We start from the raw sequence: 20,584 nt of genomic DNA, 5'->3' as shown, positions 1-20,584 counted from the left end.
CTTACAGTGGAAGACGTCAAGTCTTACATCAATTACTTAAGAATGGATGAGCATACATTTCTGTATGTGCTCAATGAAGTGTATCCTCATATCACAAAGCACAATATTCACTTAAGAACTGCTACATCTTCTGAAGACAGGCTCACTATAACACTCCCATTCCTTGCTACAGGAGAGGGTTATGTTAGGTTAGGTTAGATCAGGTTAGGTCTCCAATCTTCTTAATCTATTTTTGTATTCAGGGTGCCTCACGTTGTAAAGCGCCTCATCAGCTTCAGACATCTCTATTAATTTTGTAGTTGTCGGCACACACCAATTGTATTTACCGGCAATGGTTATAAAAACACTACAGACGACAGTACGCTGCAGCGATGCTAGCGCTCCATGTGGTAACATGTCACATTGCAGAGAACAGAAGACAAGCGGTTTCTTTGATCAAATATACAGCGAGGCCCTAGATTTGATCAAATATTGGACGACATTTGACAAAGTCCCTATTACACTATCAAATATCTTTGACAAAGATATTGGACAAAGAAATTTGATAGTGTAATACCGGCCTTAGGCTGTGCAAATGTTTCCATTGTGGTCAAGTAAGTCTGAATGGCGGAGAATGAAGCGGCAGAAGATACGATTGAAAAATCGGGAAGCGCAACAGAAGACCGGTGTATCACAGTCGATTTATAGCCTAAAAGAAAAAAACAGTCATGTATCAGTTTTCAACATCTTGCACGACACTGAAACATCACCATCCGCCCGGTTTCGCGATTTCTCTCACCAATTCAGCAATCCCGCCGTAACATGGCAGCACGGAAACGTTTCAGCTTGGTCAAGCGAATTCATTCTTCTGCCACCTGATCGCTATGGACGAGTGCCGAGTGTATTTCTTATGACGTTGAGACAAAGGGGCAAGGCAAGCAGCGAAAACATGTGGATTCTTCACCGCCGGAAAAGGCGAAGACTGAACATTCATAGGGGAAAGTGTTGCTGAGTGTTTTTTGGGACTATCACGGATGGTGCTAACAGATTATGCTCGGAAGGGACAAATCTTAACAGGGTATACTACCGAGATCTTCTGACGGGGTTATGGGAGATTGTCGAGACGAAATTTGGCTGGAAGCTGTCCAAGGTAGGAGTTACTTCCCCAATACAGCGTCCCGGCTCACTCTGTACAGGACACAGCCACACACCTAGGTTTTAGACTATCACATTTTGCTTCACCACCGTATTCTTCTGACTTTGCAACCTGCAACCTCTTCTTTTTTCGCCAGATGAAAAAGCCATTACGTGGCAGGCAATTCTAGAACGGCCATTTTGGAGGTGAAACGTTTCCTGGAAAGTCAAAATGCAGATACTTAAAAAGGTCATCCATCGTTGGTAAAAATGTGTCTCATTGTAGGCTGAATAAGTAGAGAAGGACTAACACCATCACTAAGTTTAATGGTGACAGCTTCATTTTATCGAGGTGATAATTAAAACCGTATTGCTAACCCTTATATTTATTGAGTGACAAGCTACATTTTCAAATAATCATAAGACTTGCAGCAGTCATAAATATTTCCTCTATGGGAATTACTTTGTAACTGCGTAACTCTAAATCAACGGTTCGCAACCTTTCTGAAACCATTACCCCTGAGTGCAGTTCGATTGGATATTAGCTATTACCGAACCCCCCTTCCCCATCCTCATATCACTCCACCATGAACGTTTTCGAAGAAAATTCTTTTTCTTTCTAAAGTTTAGTTACGCGCTAATGCTTTAGCTCCTAACGAAACCTTAGAAAGCAAAAGAATTTTCTTTGAACATTTTCATTTTTAAAATAGCTAAAGATAAATTATATTTCACTTTTAGGTGTTGTATTAAACAACGAATTAATGAGTCAGTAAGACATTTATCTGCTTGTTTTTAACAGCCTGTCTTTATAGAAAAATGAAGCGATTTTCAGCCTATCGTGAGTTCTACAAAGAACTCCCTCTCAGAAAAGAAAGTTAACTATTCACATTGAGGATACACACTCGTTACAAAACATGCTTTTTCTGCAACAAAAATCTCCCTAACGGCATTTGCTTCACCCACCTCACACCATTTAAAATCAAGCAAGTTAAAATGAGTGCACTATACTTAGGCCAACCGCGTGTAAATCACTTGACTATTGGACTCCTTACGTGTGAACGAAAGAAATTACCACTGCCCTTCACAATAATAACAACAATAATGATATTGCTCGAACAGTCCACGGGTGTACTGCCGGTCCATAGTGTCCAATGGGCACAATATTTCGGCCATTAGACATGTCGCCATGGTCAGGTGCTCTGACGAACTGAGCTCCTGAGGGCGGGCGGCCGTCCTAAATCCCCTTCCCCCGCGAGGCGTTCTCTCCGCGGTCGCTGAGAGGCTGGCGTCGGCGTCTGTGGTGGCGTCCGCCCTGTTCGCTCGTTCGTTTTCTTTGCTGGGCCTCTTTTTAATTAGACTCAGTGCCGGTTCCCATACCTTGCTGAGATTATAGCCGCAATCTCTGTTGATGAGTCCGTCCCTGGTACGAATTTCGATAGCCTCTCTAACGACGCTGTCCCAGTATTTAGATGTCTGTGCCAAGACCCTGGTATGTTGGTAGTCCATTTCGTGATTTTCGGACAAATAGTGCTCTGCGACTGCCGACTTGTTGGGGTACATAAGACGAGTGTGCCTCTGATGTTCTCGGCAACGATATTCGATGGTGCGCATTGTCTGTCCAATGTAAGTCTTCCCACACTCACAGGGAATGTGGTGTATGCCGGTCTTCTGCAAACCGAGATCGTCTTTGACACTTCCCAATAATGCTCCTGTTTTATTGTGCGGGCAAAAGACAGTTCCTACTCGGTGTTTCCTCAATATTCGTCCTATTTTCCCCGATAGTGCGCCAGTATACGGTATATAAGCGGTGGCTATCTCTTCCTCCGTGACTTCGTCCATCTCCACACGCTGTACTGTGGAGGTGGGGCGCAGAGCGCGTCTGATCTGCCATTCCGAGACGATAATGATATTAACGTGTAGTCCTACAGCAGTGTAGCACCCTGCACATAGTTACTGTTGCATTGTGCCGTACGTTTATTGTTGAAATGTGAATAATGAAGCAATTCCTGGTCCATTGTGGAAACTACCTACAACTGGGAGAAGGCATTCTCATGTATATGTCTCATTGTTACTGTCATAGATGCATGGGGCAAAGTGCTAAACATGTCTGTACTGGATGCTCTACGTCATGAAGACGTTCACAAATTCGTTTGACGAGCTGTAATATCAGCCACATAGTTTCAGGTGTTGTGGAAAAAGAAAATGTAATTACTAGGGACTTACGGTATCAGTATGTCAGTTCAGCGAAAACGTGATGTTAGTAATGAAGTAAAACTTTGGTTTCGTGACTGAAACACAGTTGAATCCTTGTGATTTTACCTCTCAGAAAATAACATTTTATTGCTGAGGGGTATGCCCCCACCCCAGGATGGGAACCACTGCACTAAATGATACTTCACCTACCACTTGACGTGTTAAGTACAGTGAGGGCGCCGGCCGGTGTGGCCGTGCGGTTCTAGGCGCTTCAGTCTGGAACTGAGTGACCGCTACGGTCGCAGGTTCGAATCCTGCCTCGGGCATGGATGTGTGTGATGTCCTAGGGTTAGTTAGGTTTAATTAGTTCTAAGTTCTAGGCGACTGATGACCTCAGAAGTTAAGTCGCATAGTGCTCAGAGCCATACAGTGAGTGCAATGTCCGAGGAAGCTGCTTACTACATGCAGATACGCGGCCTACCGTGTAAAATGGGCCTTAGTTACCCAAGTATGAGATTCAAGAAATAAAAATATTTACGTATTTATTTTGGTGTTTCATTCCCGGGTATCAACATGGGAGACAGGTATGGAATTACGTTAGGGTGGGACGTAATCGTACAATCTACTAATCACAAAACGTTTACCGTTCCCATTACGATAACGTTTGCAGAGAGCAATAGTTAACGAGCCTCGAGGTAATTTACGTCATGTTAATGTGTAGGAATGTCATCTGCACGGGCCGGAGATGAGGTGCAGGCGCGGCGGCGGCTGGAGCAGGCAGCCCGTAACGCAGTTATTCTAGACGCGCGGAGAGAGCGTGGCACAAACATAGTTAGCGCTGCCACTTACCCACCAGCCTGCCACAGCCGGGCTGTCGGCTCCGCGCGCGGGTACAAATTGCTTTTCGACACGTATCTTCTTCAGCCAGGAAGCTACTGTCTGTGACGATACCCGCGAGGTCCAGCAGTATGTTCCCAAACTCTGCACGGAAGAGATCCTCATGTTCGGATGTAACATAAGGAATTGTCAGGAATCCACCACAAACTATTGTTTCCCATTATTTCCCCTCTACAGCTTTCGTCGTGCACGTGGCAACGAGTGCTGTCAATGGCTCGAAGACTTAATTTGTAATAGTACCCAGTACGTAGTTTGGGACGGCGAGCGTTTGACAGCGATAATGGTATCGACAGGACTGCCCCAGAGAAGAGTGAGAATACCTCTCTTGTTCTCTGGATGCATACACGATCTGGCGTACAGAGTGAGCAACAATCTGCGACTGGTTTCTGAAGACGCTGCAGTTTACGCGAAAGTTTCGTCGAGTGAATGTAGGAGGATCAAGGATGACATGGTAAGAATTTCTATTTCTTGTGATGAACGGCAGCTTGGTCTAAGAGTGGAGAAACGTAAGTTAATGCAGATGCATAGGAAAAGCAGTCCTATAATATTTGAATACAGTATTAGTGGTCCGCTGCTAGACACAGCCACGTTATTTAGGCGTAACGTAGCAGAGCGACATGAAATAGAATGTGCACGTAAGGTCGTTGTGGGAAAGTAGTGTGGGTGACTTCGGTTTATTGGGAGAGTTCTAGGAAGCGTAGCTCATCTATAAAGAAGACCACGTACCTCTTTTGTGACCCATGTTTGAATATTGTTCCAGTGTGTAGTACCCGCACCAGGTGGGATTAAAGGCAGACTGCTAAATTTGTTGCCGTCAGGTCGATCAATACGCGACTATTACGGAAATGTTCCGTGAACTCACATGGAAATCCCCGGAGGGAAGATGACATTCTTTTCCGGAAACACAATTGAGAAAATTTAAAGAGCTGGCATTTGTGGATGACTGCAGAACGATTCTGCTGCCACTAGCGTACATTTTGCTTAAGCATGACGAAGATAAGATAGGAAAAACTACAGCTAGAACGGATCCGTATAGACAGTCGTTTCCCCCTCGCTCTCTTTGCAAGTAGAACTGGAAAGGAAATGACTAATAGTGAAACAACGTAGCCTCCGCCATGCACCGTATGGTGGTTTGCTGAGCATTTGTTGTTGTTGTTGTTGTTGTTGTTGTTGTGGTGGTGGTGGTGGTGGTGGTGGTGGTCGTCGTCGTCGTCGTCGTCTTGAGTCCAAAGACTGGTTTCATGCAGCTCTCCATGCTACTCTATCCTGTGCAAGCCTCTTCATCTCCGAGCAACTACTGCAACCTACATCCCTCTGAATCTGCTTACTGTTTTCGTCTCTTAGTCTCCCTCTGCGATTTTTACTCCCTCCCCCCCCCCCCTACGCTTCCCTCCAGTACTAAATTGGTGATCCGTTAATACCTCAGAATGTGCCCTACCAACCGATTCATTCTTTTAGTCACGCCCCATTCCTATTCAGTACCTCCTCATTAGTTACGTGATCTACCAATCTAATATTCAGCATTCTTCTGTAGCACCACATTTCAAAAACTTCTAGTCTCTTCTTTATAAAACTGTTTATCGTCCATGTTTCACTTCCATACATGGCTACACTACATACAAATACTTTCAGAAAGGATTCCTGACACTTAAATCTATACGCGATGTTAACAAATTCCTCTTCTTCTGAAACACTTTCCTCGCTATTACCAGTCTACATTTTATATCCTCCATACTTCGACCATCTTCAGTTATTTTGCTTCTCAAATACCAACACTCATTTAGTAGTTTAAGTGTCTCAATTCCTAATCTAATTCTCCAGCAGCATCTGTTTTAATTCAACTACATTCCATCATCTTTGTTTTGCTCTTGTTGATGCTCGTCTTCAGGCCTCCTTTCAAGACACTGTCCATTCTGTTTAGCCGTTCTTCCAAATCCTTTGCTGACTATGACAGAATTAAAATATCATCGGCAAAACTTTTTATTTCTCATCCCTGGATTTTAAGTCCTACTCCCAATTCTTCTTATGTTTCCTTTTTACAGAGTATTTATATACATGTAAATCTCGTGATAACGAGACTCGCACTTATTTTGCGACTTTATTTTAGAATTCAAGAGAGCTTGTAATAAGACGGCTTTAACGCAGTAGGGACTGGTTTTTTGAAGAACGCCAGCCGGATAGTGCTTTAGAGGCATCAGTCTTCTGTTGTCTCATGAGAAAGGCGCATATCCACACATCGACGAGTTCATTGACAAGGCGGTAGCTGTAATCTAACAGTGCAGAGAAGTGGCCGCTGAAATATGACGACGAACGTTGGCTATTGTCATTACTAAGGGGAAATACGCTACCAATGTCTGCCTCAAACCGCCGGTAATATTAATGATTAGTAACTAAAGTTGATAACAATAAAAAGAATGCAGCAACTGAAGGTAACAAGTCGCCACGTAGTCGTCGATTGGCACGTAAGAAATGTTCAAAAGTGTGTGAATTCCTAAGGGACCAAACTGCTGAGGTGATCGGTCCCTAGGCTTACACACTACTTAACTTATGATAAAAACAACACACACACCCAAGCCCGAGGGAGGACTGGAACCTCCGGCGGGTGGGGCCGCGCAATTCGTGACATGGCGCCTTAAACCGCGAGCCCACTACGCGCGGCCGGCTCGTAAGACTGAGAACGTCGTAAGCTAATAGAATACTAGAACTATTGCGTATCGTATGTATTCGTTTTTGACAGCGAGTATTTCACGATAGTTAGAGTACCGTTCCGTTACTATTTCAGACGTTTCGTTATTCGCAAGTTTTCTTCTCCGCATGCAGTTTTTGTCAGACTCGGACAGAGTTGATAGTTTTCATATTCCTACAGTTTGTTACCCTCAGCGGTTTGGACTAACAGAAAAGTTTGGTTGCCCGCCTGTGTTCCTTCCTGCGCGGTCGTACCATCTCGGTTGTTTCCGTATTTGGGGGGGGGGGGGGTTGTTTTGGGGAAGGAGACCAGACAGCGAGGTCATCGGTCTCATCGGATTAGGGAAGGACGGGGAAGGAAGTCGGCCGTGCCCTTTGAATGGAACCATCGCGGCATTTAGGGAAATCACGGAAAACCTAAATCAGGATGGCCGGACGCGGGATTGAACCGTCGTCCTCCCGAATGCGAGTCCAGTGTTTAACCACTGTGCCACCTCTCTCGGTGTTTCCGTATTTCTTTAATTACGTACTCCCAGCGGATAACGTCGTTAGTGACACAGGGTACCAGGTAATAATGTTACTGTGTTGCTTGAGGCTTTCCCGACGGACATGTTGTATATATACGGTTCTCGGGCGAGACATCGGATGTCATGGTGAAAACTCCACAATATTTCGTCAGCGCAACTGGCCGACATCTTCAGGTGCGAGGAACACACTGCTAAGGCAGGTGATGTGATTTGAATATCCGTATAACAGGTAGGTTGGTAGCACCACAATACGCCGCTCTTCAGCCAAAGATAGTACAATGATAAAACAGAGAAAACACATGAGTTTGAACAAAACGGCGGGGAAAAAACAGTAGACATATGAACATAAAAAACATGAAGCCGTCCACATTCGATGACAATCCACACTACAAACTGTTGACACGAAGCACAAACACTGAAGATGTCAATGGCACAGGTGAACGATGGAGTGTGACGGTGAACACTGAACACAAAACACGACGGCACACACGAAACACTGATGGCGATGATCTCCGGCGCGCGAATGTTCACTTAACGTGCTAAGGCAGGTTTTTTTTTCTTTATTGTTATTTTTAAACCTGTATTACAGGCAGGCCTGCAGCAGCATACGACGCCGCTCTTTGGCAGCAGAGAAACACAAATATACAAATGAAGACATTTAGAGAAAAAACACGGCGGACATATAAACGGAGACAAACACTTTTTAAAATACAAGGTGCCGTTCACGGGCGTAGAGTCCAAGATAAAATTGTTCAGACACTTGGACACAGAGACGAAAATTGTCACACGTGAACGTAGGGGCACAAAACGAATAACACTGAATCGCTTAAGCACAAAACGACGGCACACACAGAACACGAGGCGTTGATCTCCGGCGCGCGAATGTTCACTAACCGTGTACGGATCCGGGGACCTGCCAAGAGAGGAGGAGGGGGGGGGGGTGGGAGAGGGAGAGGGGGGAGCAGATGCCATGGGCAGGGGAGATAGGAGGAAGGGGGAGGGGAAGCCCGGGGGAAGAGGGAAGGAGGGAGGGGATGGGGGAAAAGGAAAGAGAAGGGAGGGAGGGTGCCTTAAGGAAAGGACACAGGGAGTGGGGGGAGGATCAAAGTTGATAGGAGGGGTAGATGGAGGGGAGGAGGACATCATCAGGGAGGGGGAGCTGGCGGAAGCCACCTTGGGAGAGATTCCAGGACCTTGCTGAAGACCGAGGTAAGGCTGATGGGACGGTAGGAGGAGACGGCGGATGGCGGTTTGCCAGGTTTAAGGAACATCAGGATACGGGAGGTTTTCCACAGGCTGGGGTAGTAACCGGTGGACAGGACTACATTGTAGAGCCTGCCCAGGGTGGAGAGGAAAGAGACAGGAGCTTCACGAAGTTGACGGTAGGTGACACGATCGTGACCAGGAGCGGTGTTGCGTTTTGTGCGGAGTGTAGCAATGAGATCCTGTGTAGTGATAGGGGCATTGAGTTCCGTGTGTGCAATGTTGTCCAAGTACTGGAAACCAGGAGCGAGGGGAGGGACAGAGGTGTCAGTTCGATCACGGACATCCGGGAAGAGGAAGTAATCGAACTGGGGATCATCGGGGATGGAAAAGACATCGGAGAGGTAAGAGGCAAAGTGATTTGCCTTACTAAGGGAGTCAGGGAAGGGGTGATCATCATGGAGAAGAGGATAGTAGGGGGAGGGTTTAGTTCGGGTAAGGCGATGGAAGGCTGCCCAGAACTTGGACGAGTTGATAGGTAGGGTAGCATTTAAACGGGTGTATGTCTGTCGCCAGTCCCGGCGTTTCTTAGCCGCGAGCAAATTACGAATGTGTCGCTGGAGTTGCCGGTGGCGTCGGAGTGTGTCCGGGTCATGCGTGTGGAGGAAGGCACGGTAGAGACGGCGGGATTCACGGAGGAGGAGGACGGCCTGTGGGGGTAAGGTAGGACGGTTGGAGTGGACGGCGACAATAGGGATGTGGGCCTCCACGGCCTCAGACAAGGTCTGCTGGAGAAAGGAGGTGGCATGGGTTACATCATCAGGGTGGTGGTAGGTGAAGGGGTGGCTATCGACCTGGGTGAAAAGGGTATCCCGGTAGTAATTCCAGTTGGCACGGGAATAGTCTTGGATGTACTTAAGGGGAGGGTCATGACGAGGGTCAGGGCGGGGGCGACGACCGTCTGAAACGGTAAGGAGGACAGGGAGATGGTTGCTACCAATAGGCTCCAGGACATCCACTGTTATGCGGCCAAGGACGTTGGGGGGGAAAGGATAACATCGGGAGTGGAGTTGGATTCAGGATGGGTGTGCTGGAGGATGGGGATGAGGTCACCTTGAAGGGAGGAGAGGAACCGATGCCACCGCCGTAACTGGGCGGCGGAACGACTATGGATGTTGAGGTCGGCGGCGATCACGTAGGAGGAGAAGGTACAGTCAATGTGGGAGAGGAAGTCGAAGGGAATAGGGGCGTTAGGGCGGACGTAGATGGTGGTGCAGATAATGGTAAGGAAGGGCAAGAAGAGACTAAGGGTCAGGTGTTCGGTGGGGTCGGGAAGGAGAGGTTGGAGCCGAACGGGGATCTGGCGGTGGTGCCCAATGGCAACTCCGCCACGCGCAATCGGAAGGGGATTATCGGAGCGGTGGAGGAGGTAGGGCAAAGTGTGGACGGTGTGGTGGGGTTGGAGGAAGGTTTCATTGAGGAGGAAGGCATCCACACGGTGGGTGGCAAGGGTGTGCAGGAAGAGGTTCTTGTTGGCAGGAAGGGAGCGGATGTTGTTGAAAAGGATACGGTGCTGTCGCGCCATGACAGGGATTTAAACGAGGGTGTCAAGACTGGAGAAGGTGAAATGGGCCTGGTTGTTGGAGTAGGTGGCGTACATTTTGAGTTGGAAAACGGAAAGGGCGGCGAGGGAGATCTGTTGGAGGGTGTGCAGGCGCTGAAAAGGATGAACATTCTGAAGGACGATGGTGAGGCATCTGATGATGTCCTCAGCAGTAGGGGGTGGGCAAAGGGAATTGCCGGGAGGGGTGGGGGCGTCCAGAGGGCGGACAGGAATGGTGAGTTCAGGAGTGGTAGGAGGGGGTCGAGCCTTACATTTCTGGGAGTAGGTAGGATGAGGGAGGTTACAGGTATTACAGGAAGGGGGGGCACTGGGGATTGGGGCACTGCCGTAAAAAGTGGGCTTGCCTACAGTGCAGGCAGGTGGGGGCCTCGCGGCACTCAGATGTCGGGTGTGCATTATACCGCAAGCATCTTTGGCAGCGGAGGGATTGAGGAGGGGAACGGGAGGGATCAACTTTATAACGTTGGTTATAAAGGAGGGCACCCTCCTTCAGGAGACGGTCTATGGAGGGGGCGTGCTCGGAAAAGACCCACATAAAGCGGGTGGGGCTGGCAGCATTGTGTATGCGACGAACCGCACACACCTCCAGATGGGGATGGGCCTGAAGCTCCACCTACACCTCCTCCTCCGTGATCATCGGACTAAGCTGAGTGATCACGGCGGTGAGGGTCGGCGGGCGACGCAGGGGTTGGGGTTGGGGTTGGTGGGAGAGAGGCGGGGAAGGAGCAGGGGTGAGAGAGGCATTAGCGCCAAAGCGGGTGACAGGGATGCGGGAAAGGAGGTCTGTGTGGAGGGTAGGGCTGGGGGAGGAGATGAGCACCGAATCACGGCGAGGAGTGTGGAGGGAGTTGGGGGCACCAGGAAAATTCTGGCGAAGGAAGAGGGTGAGGTTCCGGGCTTCAAGAAGGGAGGGATCAGGATGGGAGAGGAGGTAGCGGTAGGATGAGGGGGTGGAGGAGGATGAGGAGGGGGCAGGAACAGGCGGGGAGACATCCATGGCTTCATGGGTGGGGGAAGGGGGACGAGGCGGAGCCTTTTTGGGAGTAGAGGAGGCAGGGCTGCCACTGGGGCACTTGACGGCAACGGAGGAGGTGTGGGGGAGCGACTGGAAGGTGGCGGGGAGTGGCAGGTCCTGGTGCTGGAGGTGGCGCCGGAGATGGTGAGGGCAAAGGCGATGGTGAAGACGATGAAGATGAAGACGAAGGGGAGAGTGGAACGTGGGCCGTAGCCCTCCGGGCGACCATCCTAGCGGGGGCTGCAGAAACGGAAGGAGCAAAGGGAGGGAGTCGAGGGAAGGGATCAGAGGAGGCATGGGAGGGAGGAACCGGGGATGGGGTGACAAATAGTGAGGGAGATGGGAGAGTGAGGAGTGGGGGGATGGACTGAGGGGGGAGTGATGCGGCACACCACGTGATAGTGGTGGCGGCGGCAGAGGGGGATGTGTATATGATGGCAGTGGTGGTGGCAGTAGTGGCGGTGGTGGGGGTCGACATTACGAGAAGGGAAAAAGCACAGGACAGGACAAAGAAGGCGACGAGAAACACAGAGGAGAAGGGACGGAGAAACTATGTAGGAGGCTGGGGCCAAGCCCCACTCTGCTGCTGCTGGCAGGGGAGGCGACCTGGCTGGCCCGCTGGTGGGGATGCTGATACAGCTGCTGCTGCTGCTGCTGCTGCTGCTGGACGCTGGCTGCTGGCTGGGACCGCTGCTGGACGCTGGCTGCTGGCTGGGACCACTGCTGGACGCTGGCTGTTGGCTGGCACCGCTGCTGGACGCTGGCTGCTGGCTGGGACCGCTGCTGGACGCTGGCTGCTGGCTGGGACCGCTGCTGGACGCTGGCTGCTGGCTGGGACCGCTACTGGACGCTGGACGCTGGCTGCTGGCTGGGACCGCTGCTGGACGCTGGCTGCTGGCAGGAACCGCTGCTGGCAGGAACCGCTGCTGGCTGCTGGCGAGGACCGATGCTGGCTGGCACCTGTAACACCTATCGCTTCGATTGGTACCATAATAGCACAATCGAAGGGCGGTATTCAAACGAATTACCGCCGGATATGCTAAGGCAGGACCAGATCCCCCTATTTATGCCAGTCTTAGGTAGGAAGTGCGCATGCGTGGAGGCGCCAAATTTGATGACCAATAGTGACGATATCAACCGATAGTTGGAAGGACAGCAACGTTACCTACAGGATGAAGAACCAAAGACTTCGGCGCACAAGCGGAGGCCGCCGCCGCTGCTCTGCGCTGCCATCGGCTGCCCCCGCGACCTCTGTCGGAAGCCGCAAGCAAAAATGCGCGTCCAAATAGGCGCCTTGATTATCCTCCCGTTGTCAACAGAATATTTATGTTGCTGGCGAATCGTCATCCATCTTATGACCAATAGCACTCCTCTCTGCTCGAATCGACTTCAATATGGCCAGTGCTGGATCCCAAGCTGTACTAAGCTGAAAGCCCATGTCTCTGTTTACAAGATTTGTCGAGCTACGTATTTCCACTACTTCCTTAATAACACTGTCCCAGTACGAACTCGTCGATGCGAGAATTTTGGTATGTCGATAATTCATAGAATGGCCTGTACTGAGACAATGCTCGGCCACTGCAGACTTTTCTGGTCGCTCCAGACGAGTGTAGCGTCGGTGTTCAGTACATCTCTCTTCTACAGTGCGACAAGCTTGTCCGATGTACGACATGCCGCAGCTACAAGGAATCTCGTAAACACCGGGTCTTCTTAGGCCAAGGCTGTCCTTAGATGAGCCCAAGAGAGCTCGGAGTTTTGCCGGCGGACGAAAAACACATTTAACTTTATGCCTCTTCAATAATCTTCCTATTTTTGAAGAGACACCGCTGATGTATGGCAAATGACCATTCCCTTTGTTCTTCGCCTTCTTCCACTTCCTCACGTTGGGTAACCCGCTTCGGTTGTAAGGCACGGCGAATTTCCCGTTCGGAGTATCCATTTTGTTGGAAAGTGGTACGCAGATGGAGTAGCTCATTGGATTAGCTGTCTGAGTCTGATATGGCTCGTGCTCTGTGAACCAAAGTCCTCAGTACGCCACTTCGTTGCGAAGGATGGTGACAGCTGGTGGCCTGTAAGTATAAGTCCGTGTGCGTTGGTTTACGGTACACTGCGTGACCTAATGTGCCATCTTCTTTTCTCCGTACCAACACGTCCAGGAATGGAAGTTCGCCGTTTTTCTCCATCTCCATAGTGAACTTGATGTTGGGATGAAGCGAATTAAGATGCTCAAGAAAAACATTCAGCGATGCAATGCCGTGAGGCCAGATAACAAAGGTGTCGTCCACATATCGCCAAAAACACGTAGGTTTCAAATCCGACGTCTGGTGTGCTCTCTCCTCGAAGTCTTCCATGAAAAGATTAGCCACAATGGGTGACAGGGGACTACCCATTGCGACGCCGTCAGTCTGCTCAAAGTATTGTCCATTGAATAAAAAGTACGTCGAGGTGAGCACATGTTGGAATAAGTCTAAAAGTTCCCCATCCAGCTTCTCGATAATGAGTTGTTGCTCATTGGAAATACGTAGCTCGACAAATCTTGTAAACAGAGACAAGGGCTTTCAGCTTAGTACAGCTTGGGATCCAGCACTGGCCATATTGAAGTCGGTTCGAGCAGAGAGGAGTACTGTTGGTCATAAGACGGATGACGATTCGCCAGCAACATAAATATTCTGTTGACAACGGGAGGATAATCAAGGCGCCTATGTGGACGCGCATTTTTGCTTGCGGCTTCCGACAGAGGTCGCTGGGGCGGCCGATGGCAGCGCAGAGCAGCGGCGGCGGCCTCCGCGCGTGCGCCGAAGTCTCTGGTTCTTCATCCTGTAGGTGGCGTTGCTGTCCTTCCAACTATCGGTTGATATCGTCACCATTGGCCATCGAATTTGGCGCCTCCACGCATGCGCACTTCCTGCCTAAGACTGGCATAAATAGGGGGCTCTGGTCCTGCCTTAGCAGTGTGTTCGTCGCACCTGAAGATGTCAGCCAGTTGCGCTGACGAAATATTGTGGAGTTTTCGCTATGACATCCGACGTCTCGCCCGAGAACCATATATACAATAATGTTACTCACCATGGAGTCTTTCCCGCATGCAGTTCGTAACGAACTCGGGCGGAGTCAGAAATATTAATAATCCTCCAATTTCTTCTTTTCATAAGCTACTGGCTTCCTTCGACTTTTCGATAGCCCACAGCGTTCAATTGAGTTTTGACAGGCCAGTGTATCGCCACGACGCTACCGTCGCATAGCGAGCGCGCCGCCCGTCTCGCCACATGAATACTCCGGCTAGTAGTGTTCCTCGAGGCCGGTATAAATACGGCCTCTCAGCGAACGGTCAGTCCCACTTCTCCACGATAATCTCACCCCTATCTGACAAACTGAGCAAAGCTAACCATTTTGCATCCTATCTGTCTGGCATCTTCTCCATACCTGATGACCCACATTTTGATTATTCACTTTCCCGTACCATCTACGAACGTACAAATACCGCTGTCCCACCCTCGCTCCCAGCTTCCAGAACGTGGACATACCACAAATTAGAATTAATTACACCAATTACAGCAAGTGACATAGAACGAGCACTCCACATTAAGCGCAATACTTCCCCCAGTCGCGACTGCATTGTTCATCGACGCCTTAAAGAATGCCCCCTCTCCTTTCTCATCACCCTAGCAACCCTATATATATCCTCTCCACAGGTTACTATCCTTGGCAATGAAGAACATGTAAAATCCTACTTTTCCTCAAACCACACAAACCCTCTACTGTTACCTCCTCATATCGGCCCATCTGCGTCACCCCAGTGTTTAGAAAGGTCTTTGAATCCATCCTCTTCTGACGCATCCATCAACACTTGAACCAACACTACCTCCTTCCCGTTAACCAGTGTGACTTCCATCCAAATTTCTCCTCTGATGACCAGCTCCTGCACCCACCATCTCAACTCCCAGATATCTGCTAGTTTCGTGTCCCTCGTCCTAGAAAAAACCTATGACTGTGTGTGGCATTCAGGTCTCCTTTTCAAACTCCAGACATATGCACTTCCAGTGAACTATGTCCGCCTAGTTGCATCCTTCCCATCCAATCCCCTTTTCTTTGTCACTATTAACAATACTAATTCCCATATTTTCCATTCCATTGCAGGAGTGGCCTAAGACTCCCTCTCCTCTCCTTTCCTTTATCTCCTCTTCACTGCTGATATGCCCAAACCACCCTATCAGTCTCTCTCCTTCAGTAGGCTGATTACGCCACTCTCCTCGCCCTCTTCCTTACACTCCAGAAATCCCAACAATCCCCCTAAATTCACTTCAGTCAGTTTACCTCCTGGTTTAACCAAAGGTACCTCAATATCAACCCCTCCAAAACCCGGGTAATAATTAAAGGTCGAACCACTCGCACCTTCCGCCTCCATGCCTTCTTCCATACCATTTACGACCATCCTGTTCAGTTGACTAACACACTAAAAACTGTCTTGGACTGACACACTACCAGCAACTACCGTGGAAACCTCACCTACTAACCATCCAACAGAAAGCCCACAATAGACTAAAACTACTAACAGGCAGGACTTGGGGATTACACCTCTTCACTATTCTCCACACCTACAAAATCCTGACCTGACTCATCCTCTGTTATGCAAATGTTGCATGCACCTCCGGCCCACTAAAGTCCCTCTGAATCCTTGAACGTCTTGCACTCTATCTTGTCTCCTGCAACCATTTACTTTCCCGCACATGGATTCTCTACCTTCGTATCAGATTTCCATCTCCTCACCCACTTCAAACACCTCAGCACCTCCTATACTATCTGCAAACAAGACTCTGATCACTAACCCTGGTACGCTAATGCGCCTTCACTAACACATCCCTCCATCCCTACACCTACACACACTCCATTCTTATCTCAAATCAATTTCTACCAACTCCCTCTCCTATACTATGAGAGCCACCCCAATATTTATCCCCCCTGCCAACCTTAGCCCTTGCTTGTCTGTCCCACTCCTCATCAGGGCTTCTCTCTCTTTGTCTCTCTACATGAACCCTCTATTATATCCCTACCACTACTATTCTAATTTATTATGATTTTACCTAAATAACAGAAAACTCTGTCTCTATGTTGCCATATATAACCATGTTACTAAATTTAGCTTAGTTTCAAAATAATATACACTATGGGAGGATAGGCCTGTTAATAGGAAAAGCTAATCAATAGAGTTATCCTTTTTAGAGGATTTGACCGTGTGTTTATTCAACTCTTTTCCTAAGATCTTACCCAGCAGTTAGAAAGAAACGCAGTATGAATAGTATTATATTGCAGCAAGGACAACTCAGTTCGAAGTTCATTTAGTGGTTTAAAACATGTACTAACGGTCGGCAGCCTATGCAGGCAATGAAACAGTGAAGTATTGGAAAAGCAGAAGTATGAATTTTGCCTACTTTCTTGCTACTGTTTAAGTTTCTTCTTCAAATAAATATTAATCCACGTAAATAGTGTAGGAGCAGACACTGGAGTTTATTTTTTATTACTACACCCTTATACATTACGTTTTTCCCCCCTGCGGGTCCGGGGATTAGAATAGGCCCGAGGTATTCCTGCCTGTCGTAAGAGGCGACTAAAAGGAGTCCCTCCCCGTCATGGGGGTAGTTAGCGCCTGCGTCCGGAGACGGACGGTTCCACGACCTCTATTTGCGGTAATTTTGCTTTTTCACTTCTCGTTTCTTCCTTCCTTTGGTTGGTTTCTTTCTTTGCTCTTTCCCTTGTCTTCTTCTCCTTGCCTTCTCATTGCCTTCTTCTCCTTGCCTTCTCTGGTCTCCGCCTCGGCGTTTGAGACAGTCTGTCCTCTCTCTCCCTCTCTCTCTTCTTTTTCCTCTTCTTCCTCCCTCCCTATGCGCGCCTGAAGGCCGACCCACGCGTTCCCACGCGTAGCCGGTGACGGGGTAACGCGTAATTCCCCGTCCTGGGTAGACAAGTAAGGCACGCACGTACCCCCTGGTAAAGGCCAGGCCCGGGGAGGGGTGATTGCCTGAGCTGATACCTTCTGAACATGCCGATTGGTCCCTCCGTCTGTTTCTCGGGAGGTGTGACCTGAGGTGTAAACATTCACCTAAGGCGGGAGTGCCCTCTGAGAGGGTCCCCACAAGGAAGGAGCGCGTCATCGGAGTCGCTGGCAATCATGGGGGATTCCTCCGCAATGGATTTCTCTCCATCTCTCTCGTCTTCTGCCCAAAAGCGGAAACTTGACCAACCACCAGTGACAAAAGTACTACCGCCTGCCCCACAGTTCCTCGTCGTTTCTCGATCTGAGGACGGAAAGGATTTTTCCTCTGTCAACCCTTTCGTTATCCAGAAGGGCGTAGATGCTATAGCCGGATCTGTCAAGTCGTGTACCAGGTTGCGTAATGGTACCTTGTTAGTCGAAACTGAGAGCGCCTTTCAGGCACACAAACTGCTTCGGGCCACACTCCTGTACACGTTCCCTGTCCGGTTGGAGGCTCACCGAACTTTGAATTCGTCTCGTGGTGTGGTCTACACTCGATCACTTGACGGATTGACGGACGAGGAGATTCAGTCTTTCCTCGCTGAGCAGGGCGTGACGGCTGTCCATAGGGTCATGAAAAAGGTCAACAATGACCTTGTACCGACCCGGACACTTTTCTTGACCTTTGACAGTGTTCAGCTGCCGTCGCGTATCAAAGCGGGCTACGAGGTTATTTCTGTTCGCCCCTATGTCCCGACGCCTACGCGCTGCTACCAGTGTCAGCGTTTTAATCACACTCGCCAGTCTTGTTCCAATGCGGCTAAATGTGTCACTTGTGGCAGGGATGCCCATGAGGGTGACTGTCCACCTCCGTCTCCTCGTTGTGTGAACTGTCGGGGTGACCATGCAGCGTCCTCCCGCGACTGTCCCATCTACAAGGAAGAACGCTGTATCCAAGAAATTCGGGTCAAAGAGAAAGTGTCCACCTCGGCTGCTCGCAAGCTATTTGCTAGTAGGAAGCCCACGCTGCTGCCAGCGGGAAAGTACAGTACTGTCCTCGCCTCTCCTCGGACTACCAGGGAGGTGACGACGCAGACATGCGATCTGACCTTCGGCACCACGGTCGTCCGTTCGGCCAGTGCTAAGATCGCGCGGTCGACGTCTCCTCTTCCTCCCGTCACCCCTCCAACACAAGCACCTTCATCAGCTTCTGCCAAGACGAAGACCCAGAAATCAGATGCACGGGCCTTCAAGAAGGAACCGTCCCGTGCAGACTTCCTACGTACCTCGCACTCCCAGCCGTCGACCAGTACTTCCACTAAAAGACCTTCCAAGAAGGCTCATAGGAAGCACAGTTCTCCTTCTCCTCCACAGCGCATTTCTTCTCCTGCGCCACCCAGCGGTTGCCGCCCCAGGCCGTCATCAGTTGCGCCTGGCCGCACCTCTGGTAGCCGAACATCTGGCCGTCCACCGGCGGAGGAAGCTCCTCCTCCCGGCCATCTTAACGAGATGGCCGATGAACCTATAGAACCAATGGACGATGACTGTCCGCCTACTGATAGCGGCGGCAGTACTCGCTCGAAGCCAGGCCCTCAGCGGCCTTCGAGGTGACCCCTTTTTTCATCTTCCTTTTCTTCTCACGATGGCACTTATTCACTGGAATATTCGCAGCATTCGCTCCAACGGAGAGGACTTGAAGTTGCTGCTCCGCTTGCACCGTCCGCTCGTCGTAGCCCTCCAGGAAACGAAGCTCCGCCCATGCGATCACATTGCCTTGGCGCACTACACCTCTGTGCGTTTTGACCTACCCCCTGTGGTAGGTATTCCGGCTCATGGAGGGGTTATGTTGCTGGTCCGGAATGATATTTACTACGATCCCATCACATTGCACACCGGCCTGCAGGCAGTTGCCGTCAGAATTACTCTCCCCACTTTTACATTTTCTATTTGTACCGTTTACACTCCATCGTCGTCTGCCGTTACCAGGGCAGACATGATTCAACTTATTGCTCAGCTACCTGCACCATTTTTATTAACTGGAGACTTCAATGCCCACCATCCCCTTTGGGGCTCTCCAGCATCCTGCCCGAGGGGCTCCCTGTTAGCAGACCTTTTCAACCAGCTCAATCTTGTCTGCCTCAATACTGGCGCCCCTACTTTTCTTTCGGACACATCTCACACCTATTCCCATTTAGACCTCTCTATATGTACTACCCAACTTGCACGCCGGTTTGAGTGGTATGCACTTTCTGATACATATTCGAGCGACCACTTCCCGTGTGTTATCCTTCTTCTGCATCATACCCCCTCTCCGTGCTCAACTAGTTGGAACATCTCCAAAGCCGACTGGGGGCTCTTCTCTTCCGGGGCGACCTTTCAGGATCAAACCTTCACAAGCTGCGATAGTCAAAAAATGGTTCAAATGGCTCTGAGCACTATGGGACTCAACTGCTGTGGTCATAAGTCCCCTAGTACTTAGAACTACCTAAACCTAACTAACCTAAGGACAGCACACAACACCCAGCCATCACGAGGCAGAGAAAATCCCTGACCCCGCCGGGAATCGAACCCGGGAACCCGGGCGTGGGAAGCGAGAACGCTACCGCACGACCACGAGATGCGGGCCTGCGATAGTCAGGTCGCACACCTCACGGAAGTCATTCTCACTGCTGCTGAATATTCCATCCCTCACACCACTTCTTCTCCACATCGCGTACCGGTCCCCTGGTGGACCGCAGCATGTAGAGACGCTTTACGTGCTCGTCGACGTGCTTTACGCACCTTTAAACGCCACCCTACAGTGGCGCATTGTATCACTTATAAACGATTACGTGCGCAGTGCCGTCGTATTATTAAAGAAAGCAAGAAAGCCAGCTGGGCTGCTTTCACAAGCACCTTCAACAGTTTTACTCCTTCTTCTGTTATCTGGGGTAGCCTGCGCCGTCTATCTGGCACTAAGGTCCACTCACCAGTTTCTGGCTTGACGGTCGCGAATGACGTCCTTGTGGCCCCTGAGGATATCTCCAATGCCTTTGGCCGCTTTTTCGCAGAGGTTTCGAGCTCCGCTCATTACCACCCTGCCTTCCTCCCCCGAAAACAGGCAGAGGAGGCTAGGCCACCTAACTTCCGCTCCTCGAATCGTGAAAGTTATAATGCCCCTTTCACCATGCGGGAACTCGAAAATGCACTTGCCCGGTCACAGTCCTCCGCTCCAGGGCCTGATTCTATTCATATTCAGACGCTGAAGAACCTTTCTCCTGCGGGTAAAGGTTTCCTTCTTCGTACTTATAATCGCATCTGGATTGAGGGACATGTTCCTGCATGCTGGCGCGAGTCTATTGTTGAACCGATTCCTA

At 49.8% G+C, this 20,584-nt stretch overlaps 1 protein-coding gene across 1 annotated transcript in view; it reads left to right on the top strand.

Moving 5' to 3' along the window:
• LOC126470580 (popeye domain-containing 2-like) overlaps positions 1-20,584 on the top strand; it is a 625,481-nt gene that overhangs the window by 139,064 nt on the left and 465,833 nt on the right. The gene's annotated exons all lie outside the window — the stretch shown is intronic.

The sequence above is a fragment of the Schistocerca serialis genome, chromosome 3 (genome assembly GCF_023864345.2).
Source record: "Schistocerca serialis cubense isolate TAMUIC-IGC-003099 chromosome 3, iqSchSeri2.2, whole genome shotgun sequence".
Taxonomy (NCBI): Eukaryota; Metazoa; Arthropoda; class Insecta; order Orthoptera; family Acrididae; genus Schistocerca; species Schistocerca serialis.
The sequence above is the reverse complement of the archived record's forward strand: the minus strand, read 5'-3'. Positions and strand labels throughout refer to the sequence as shown.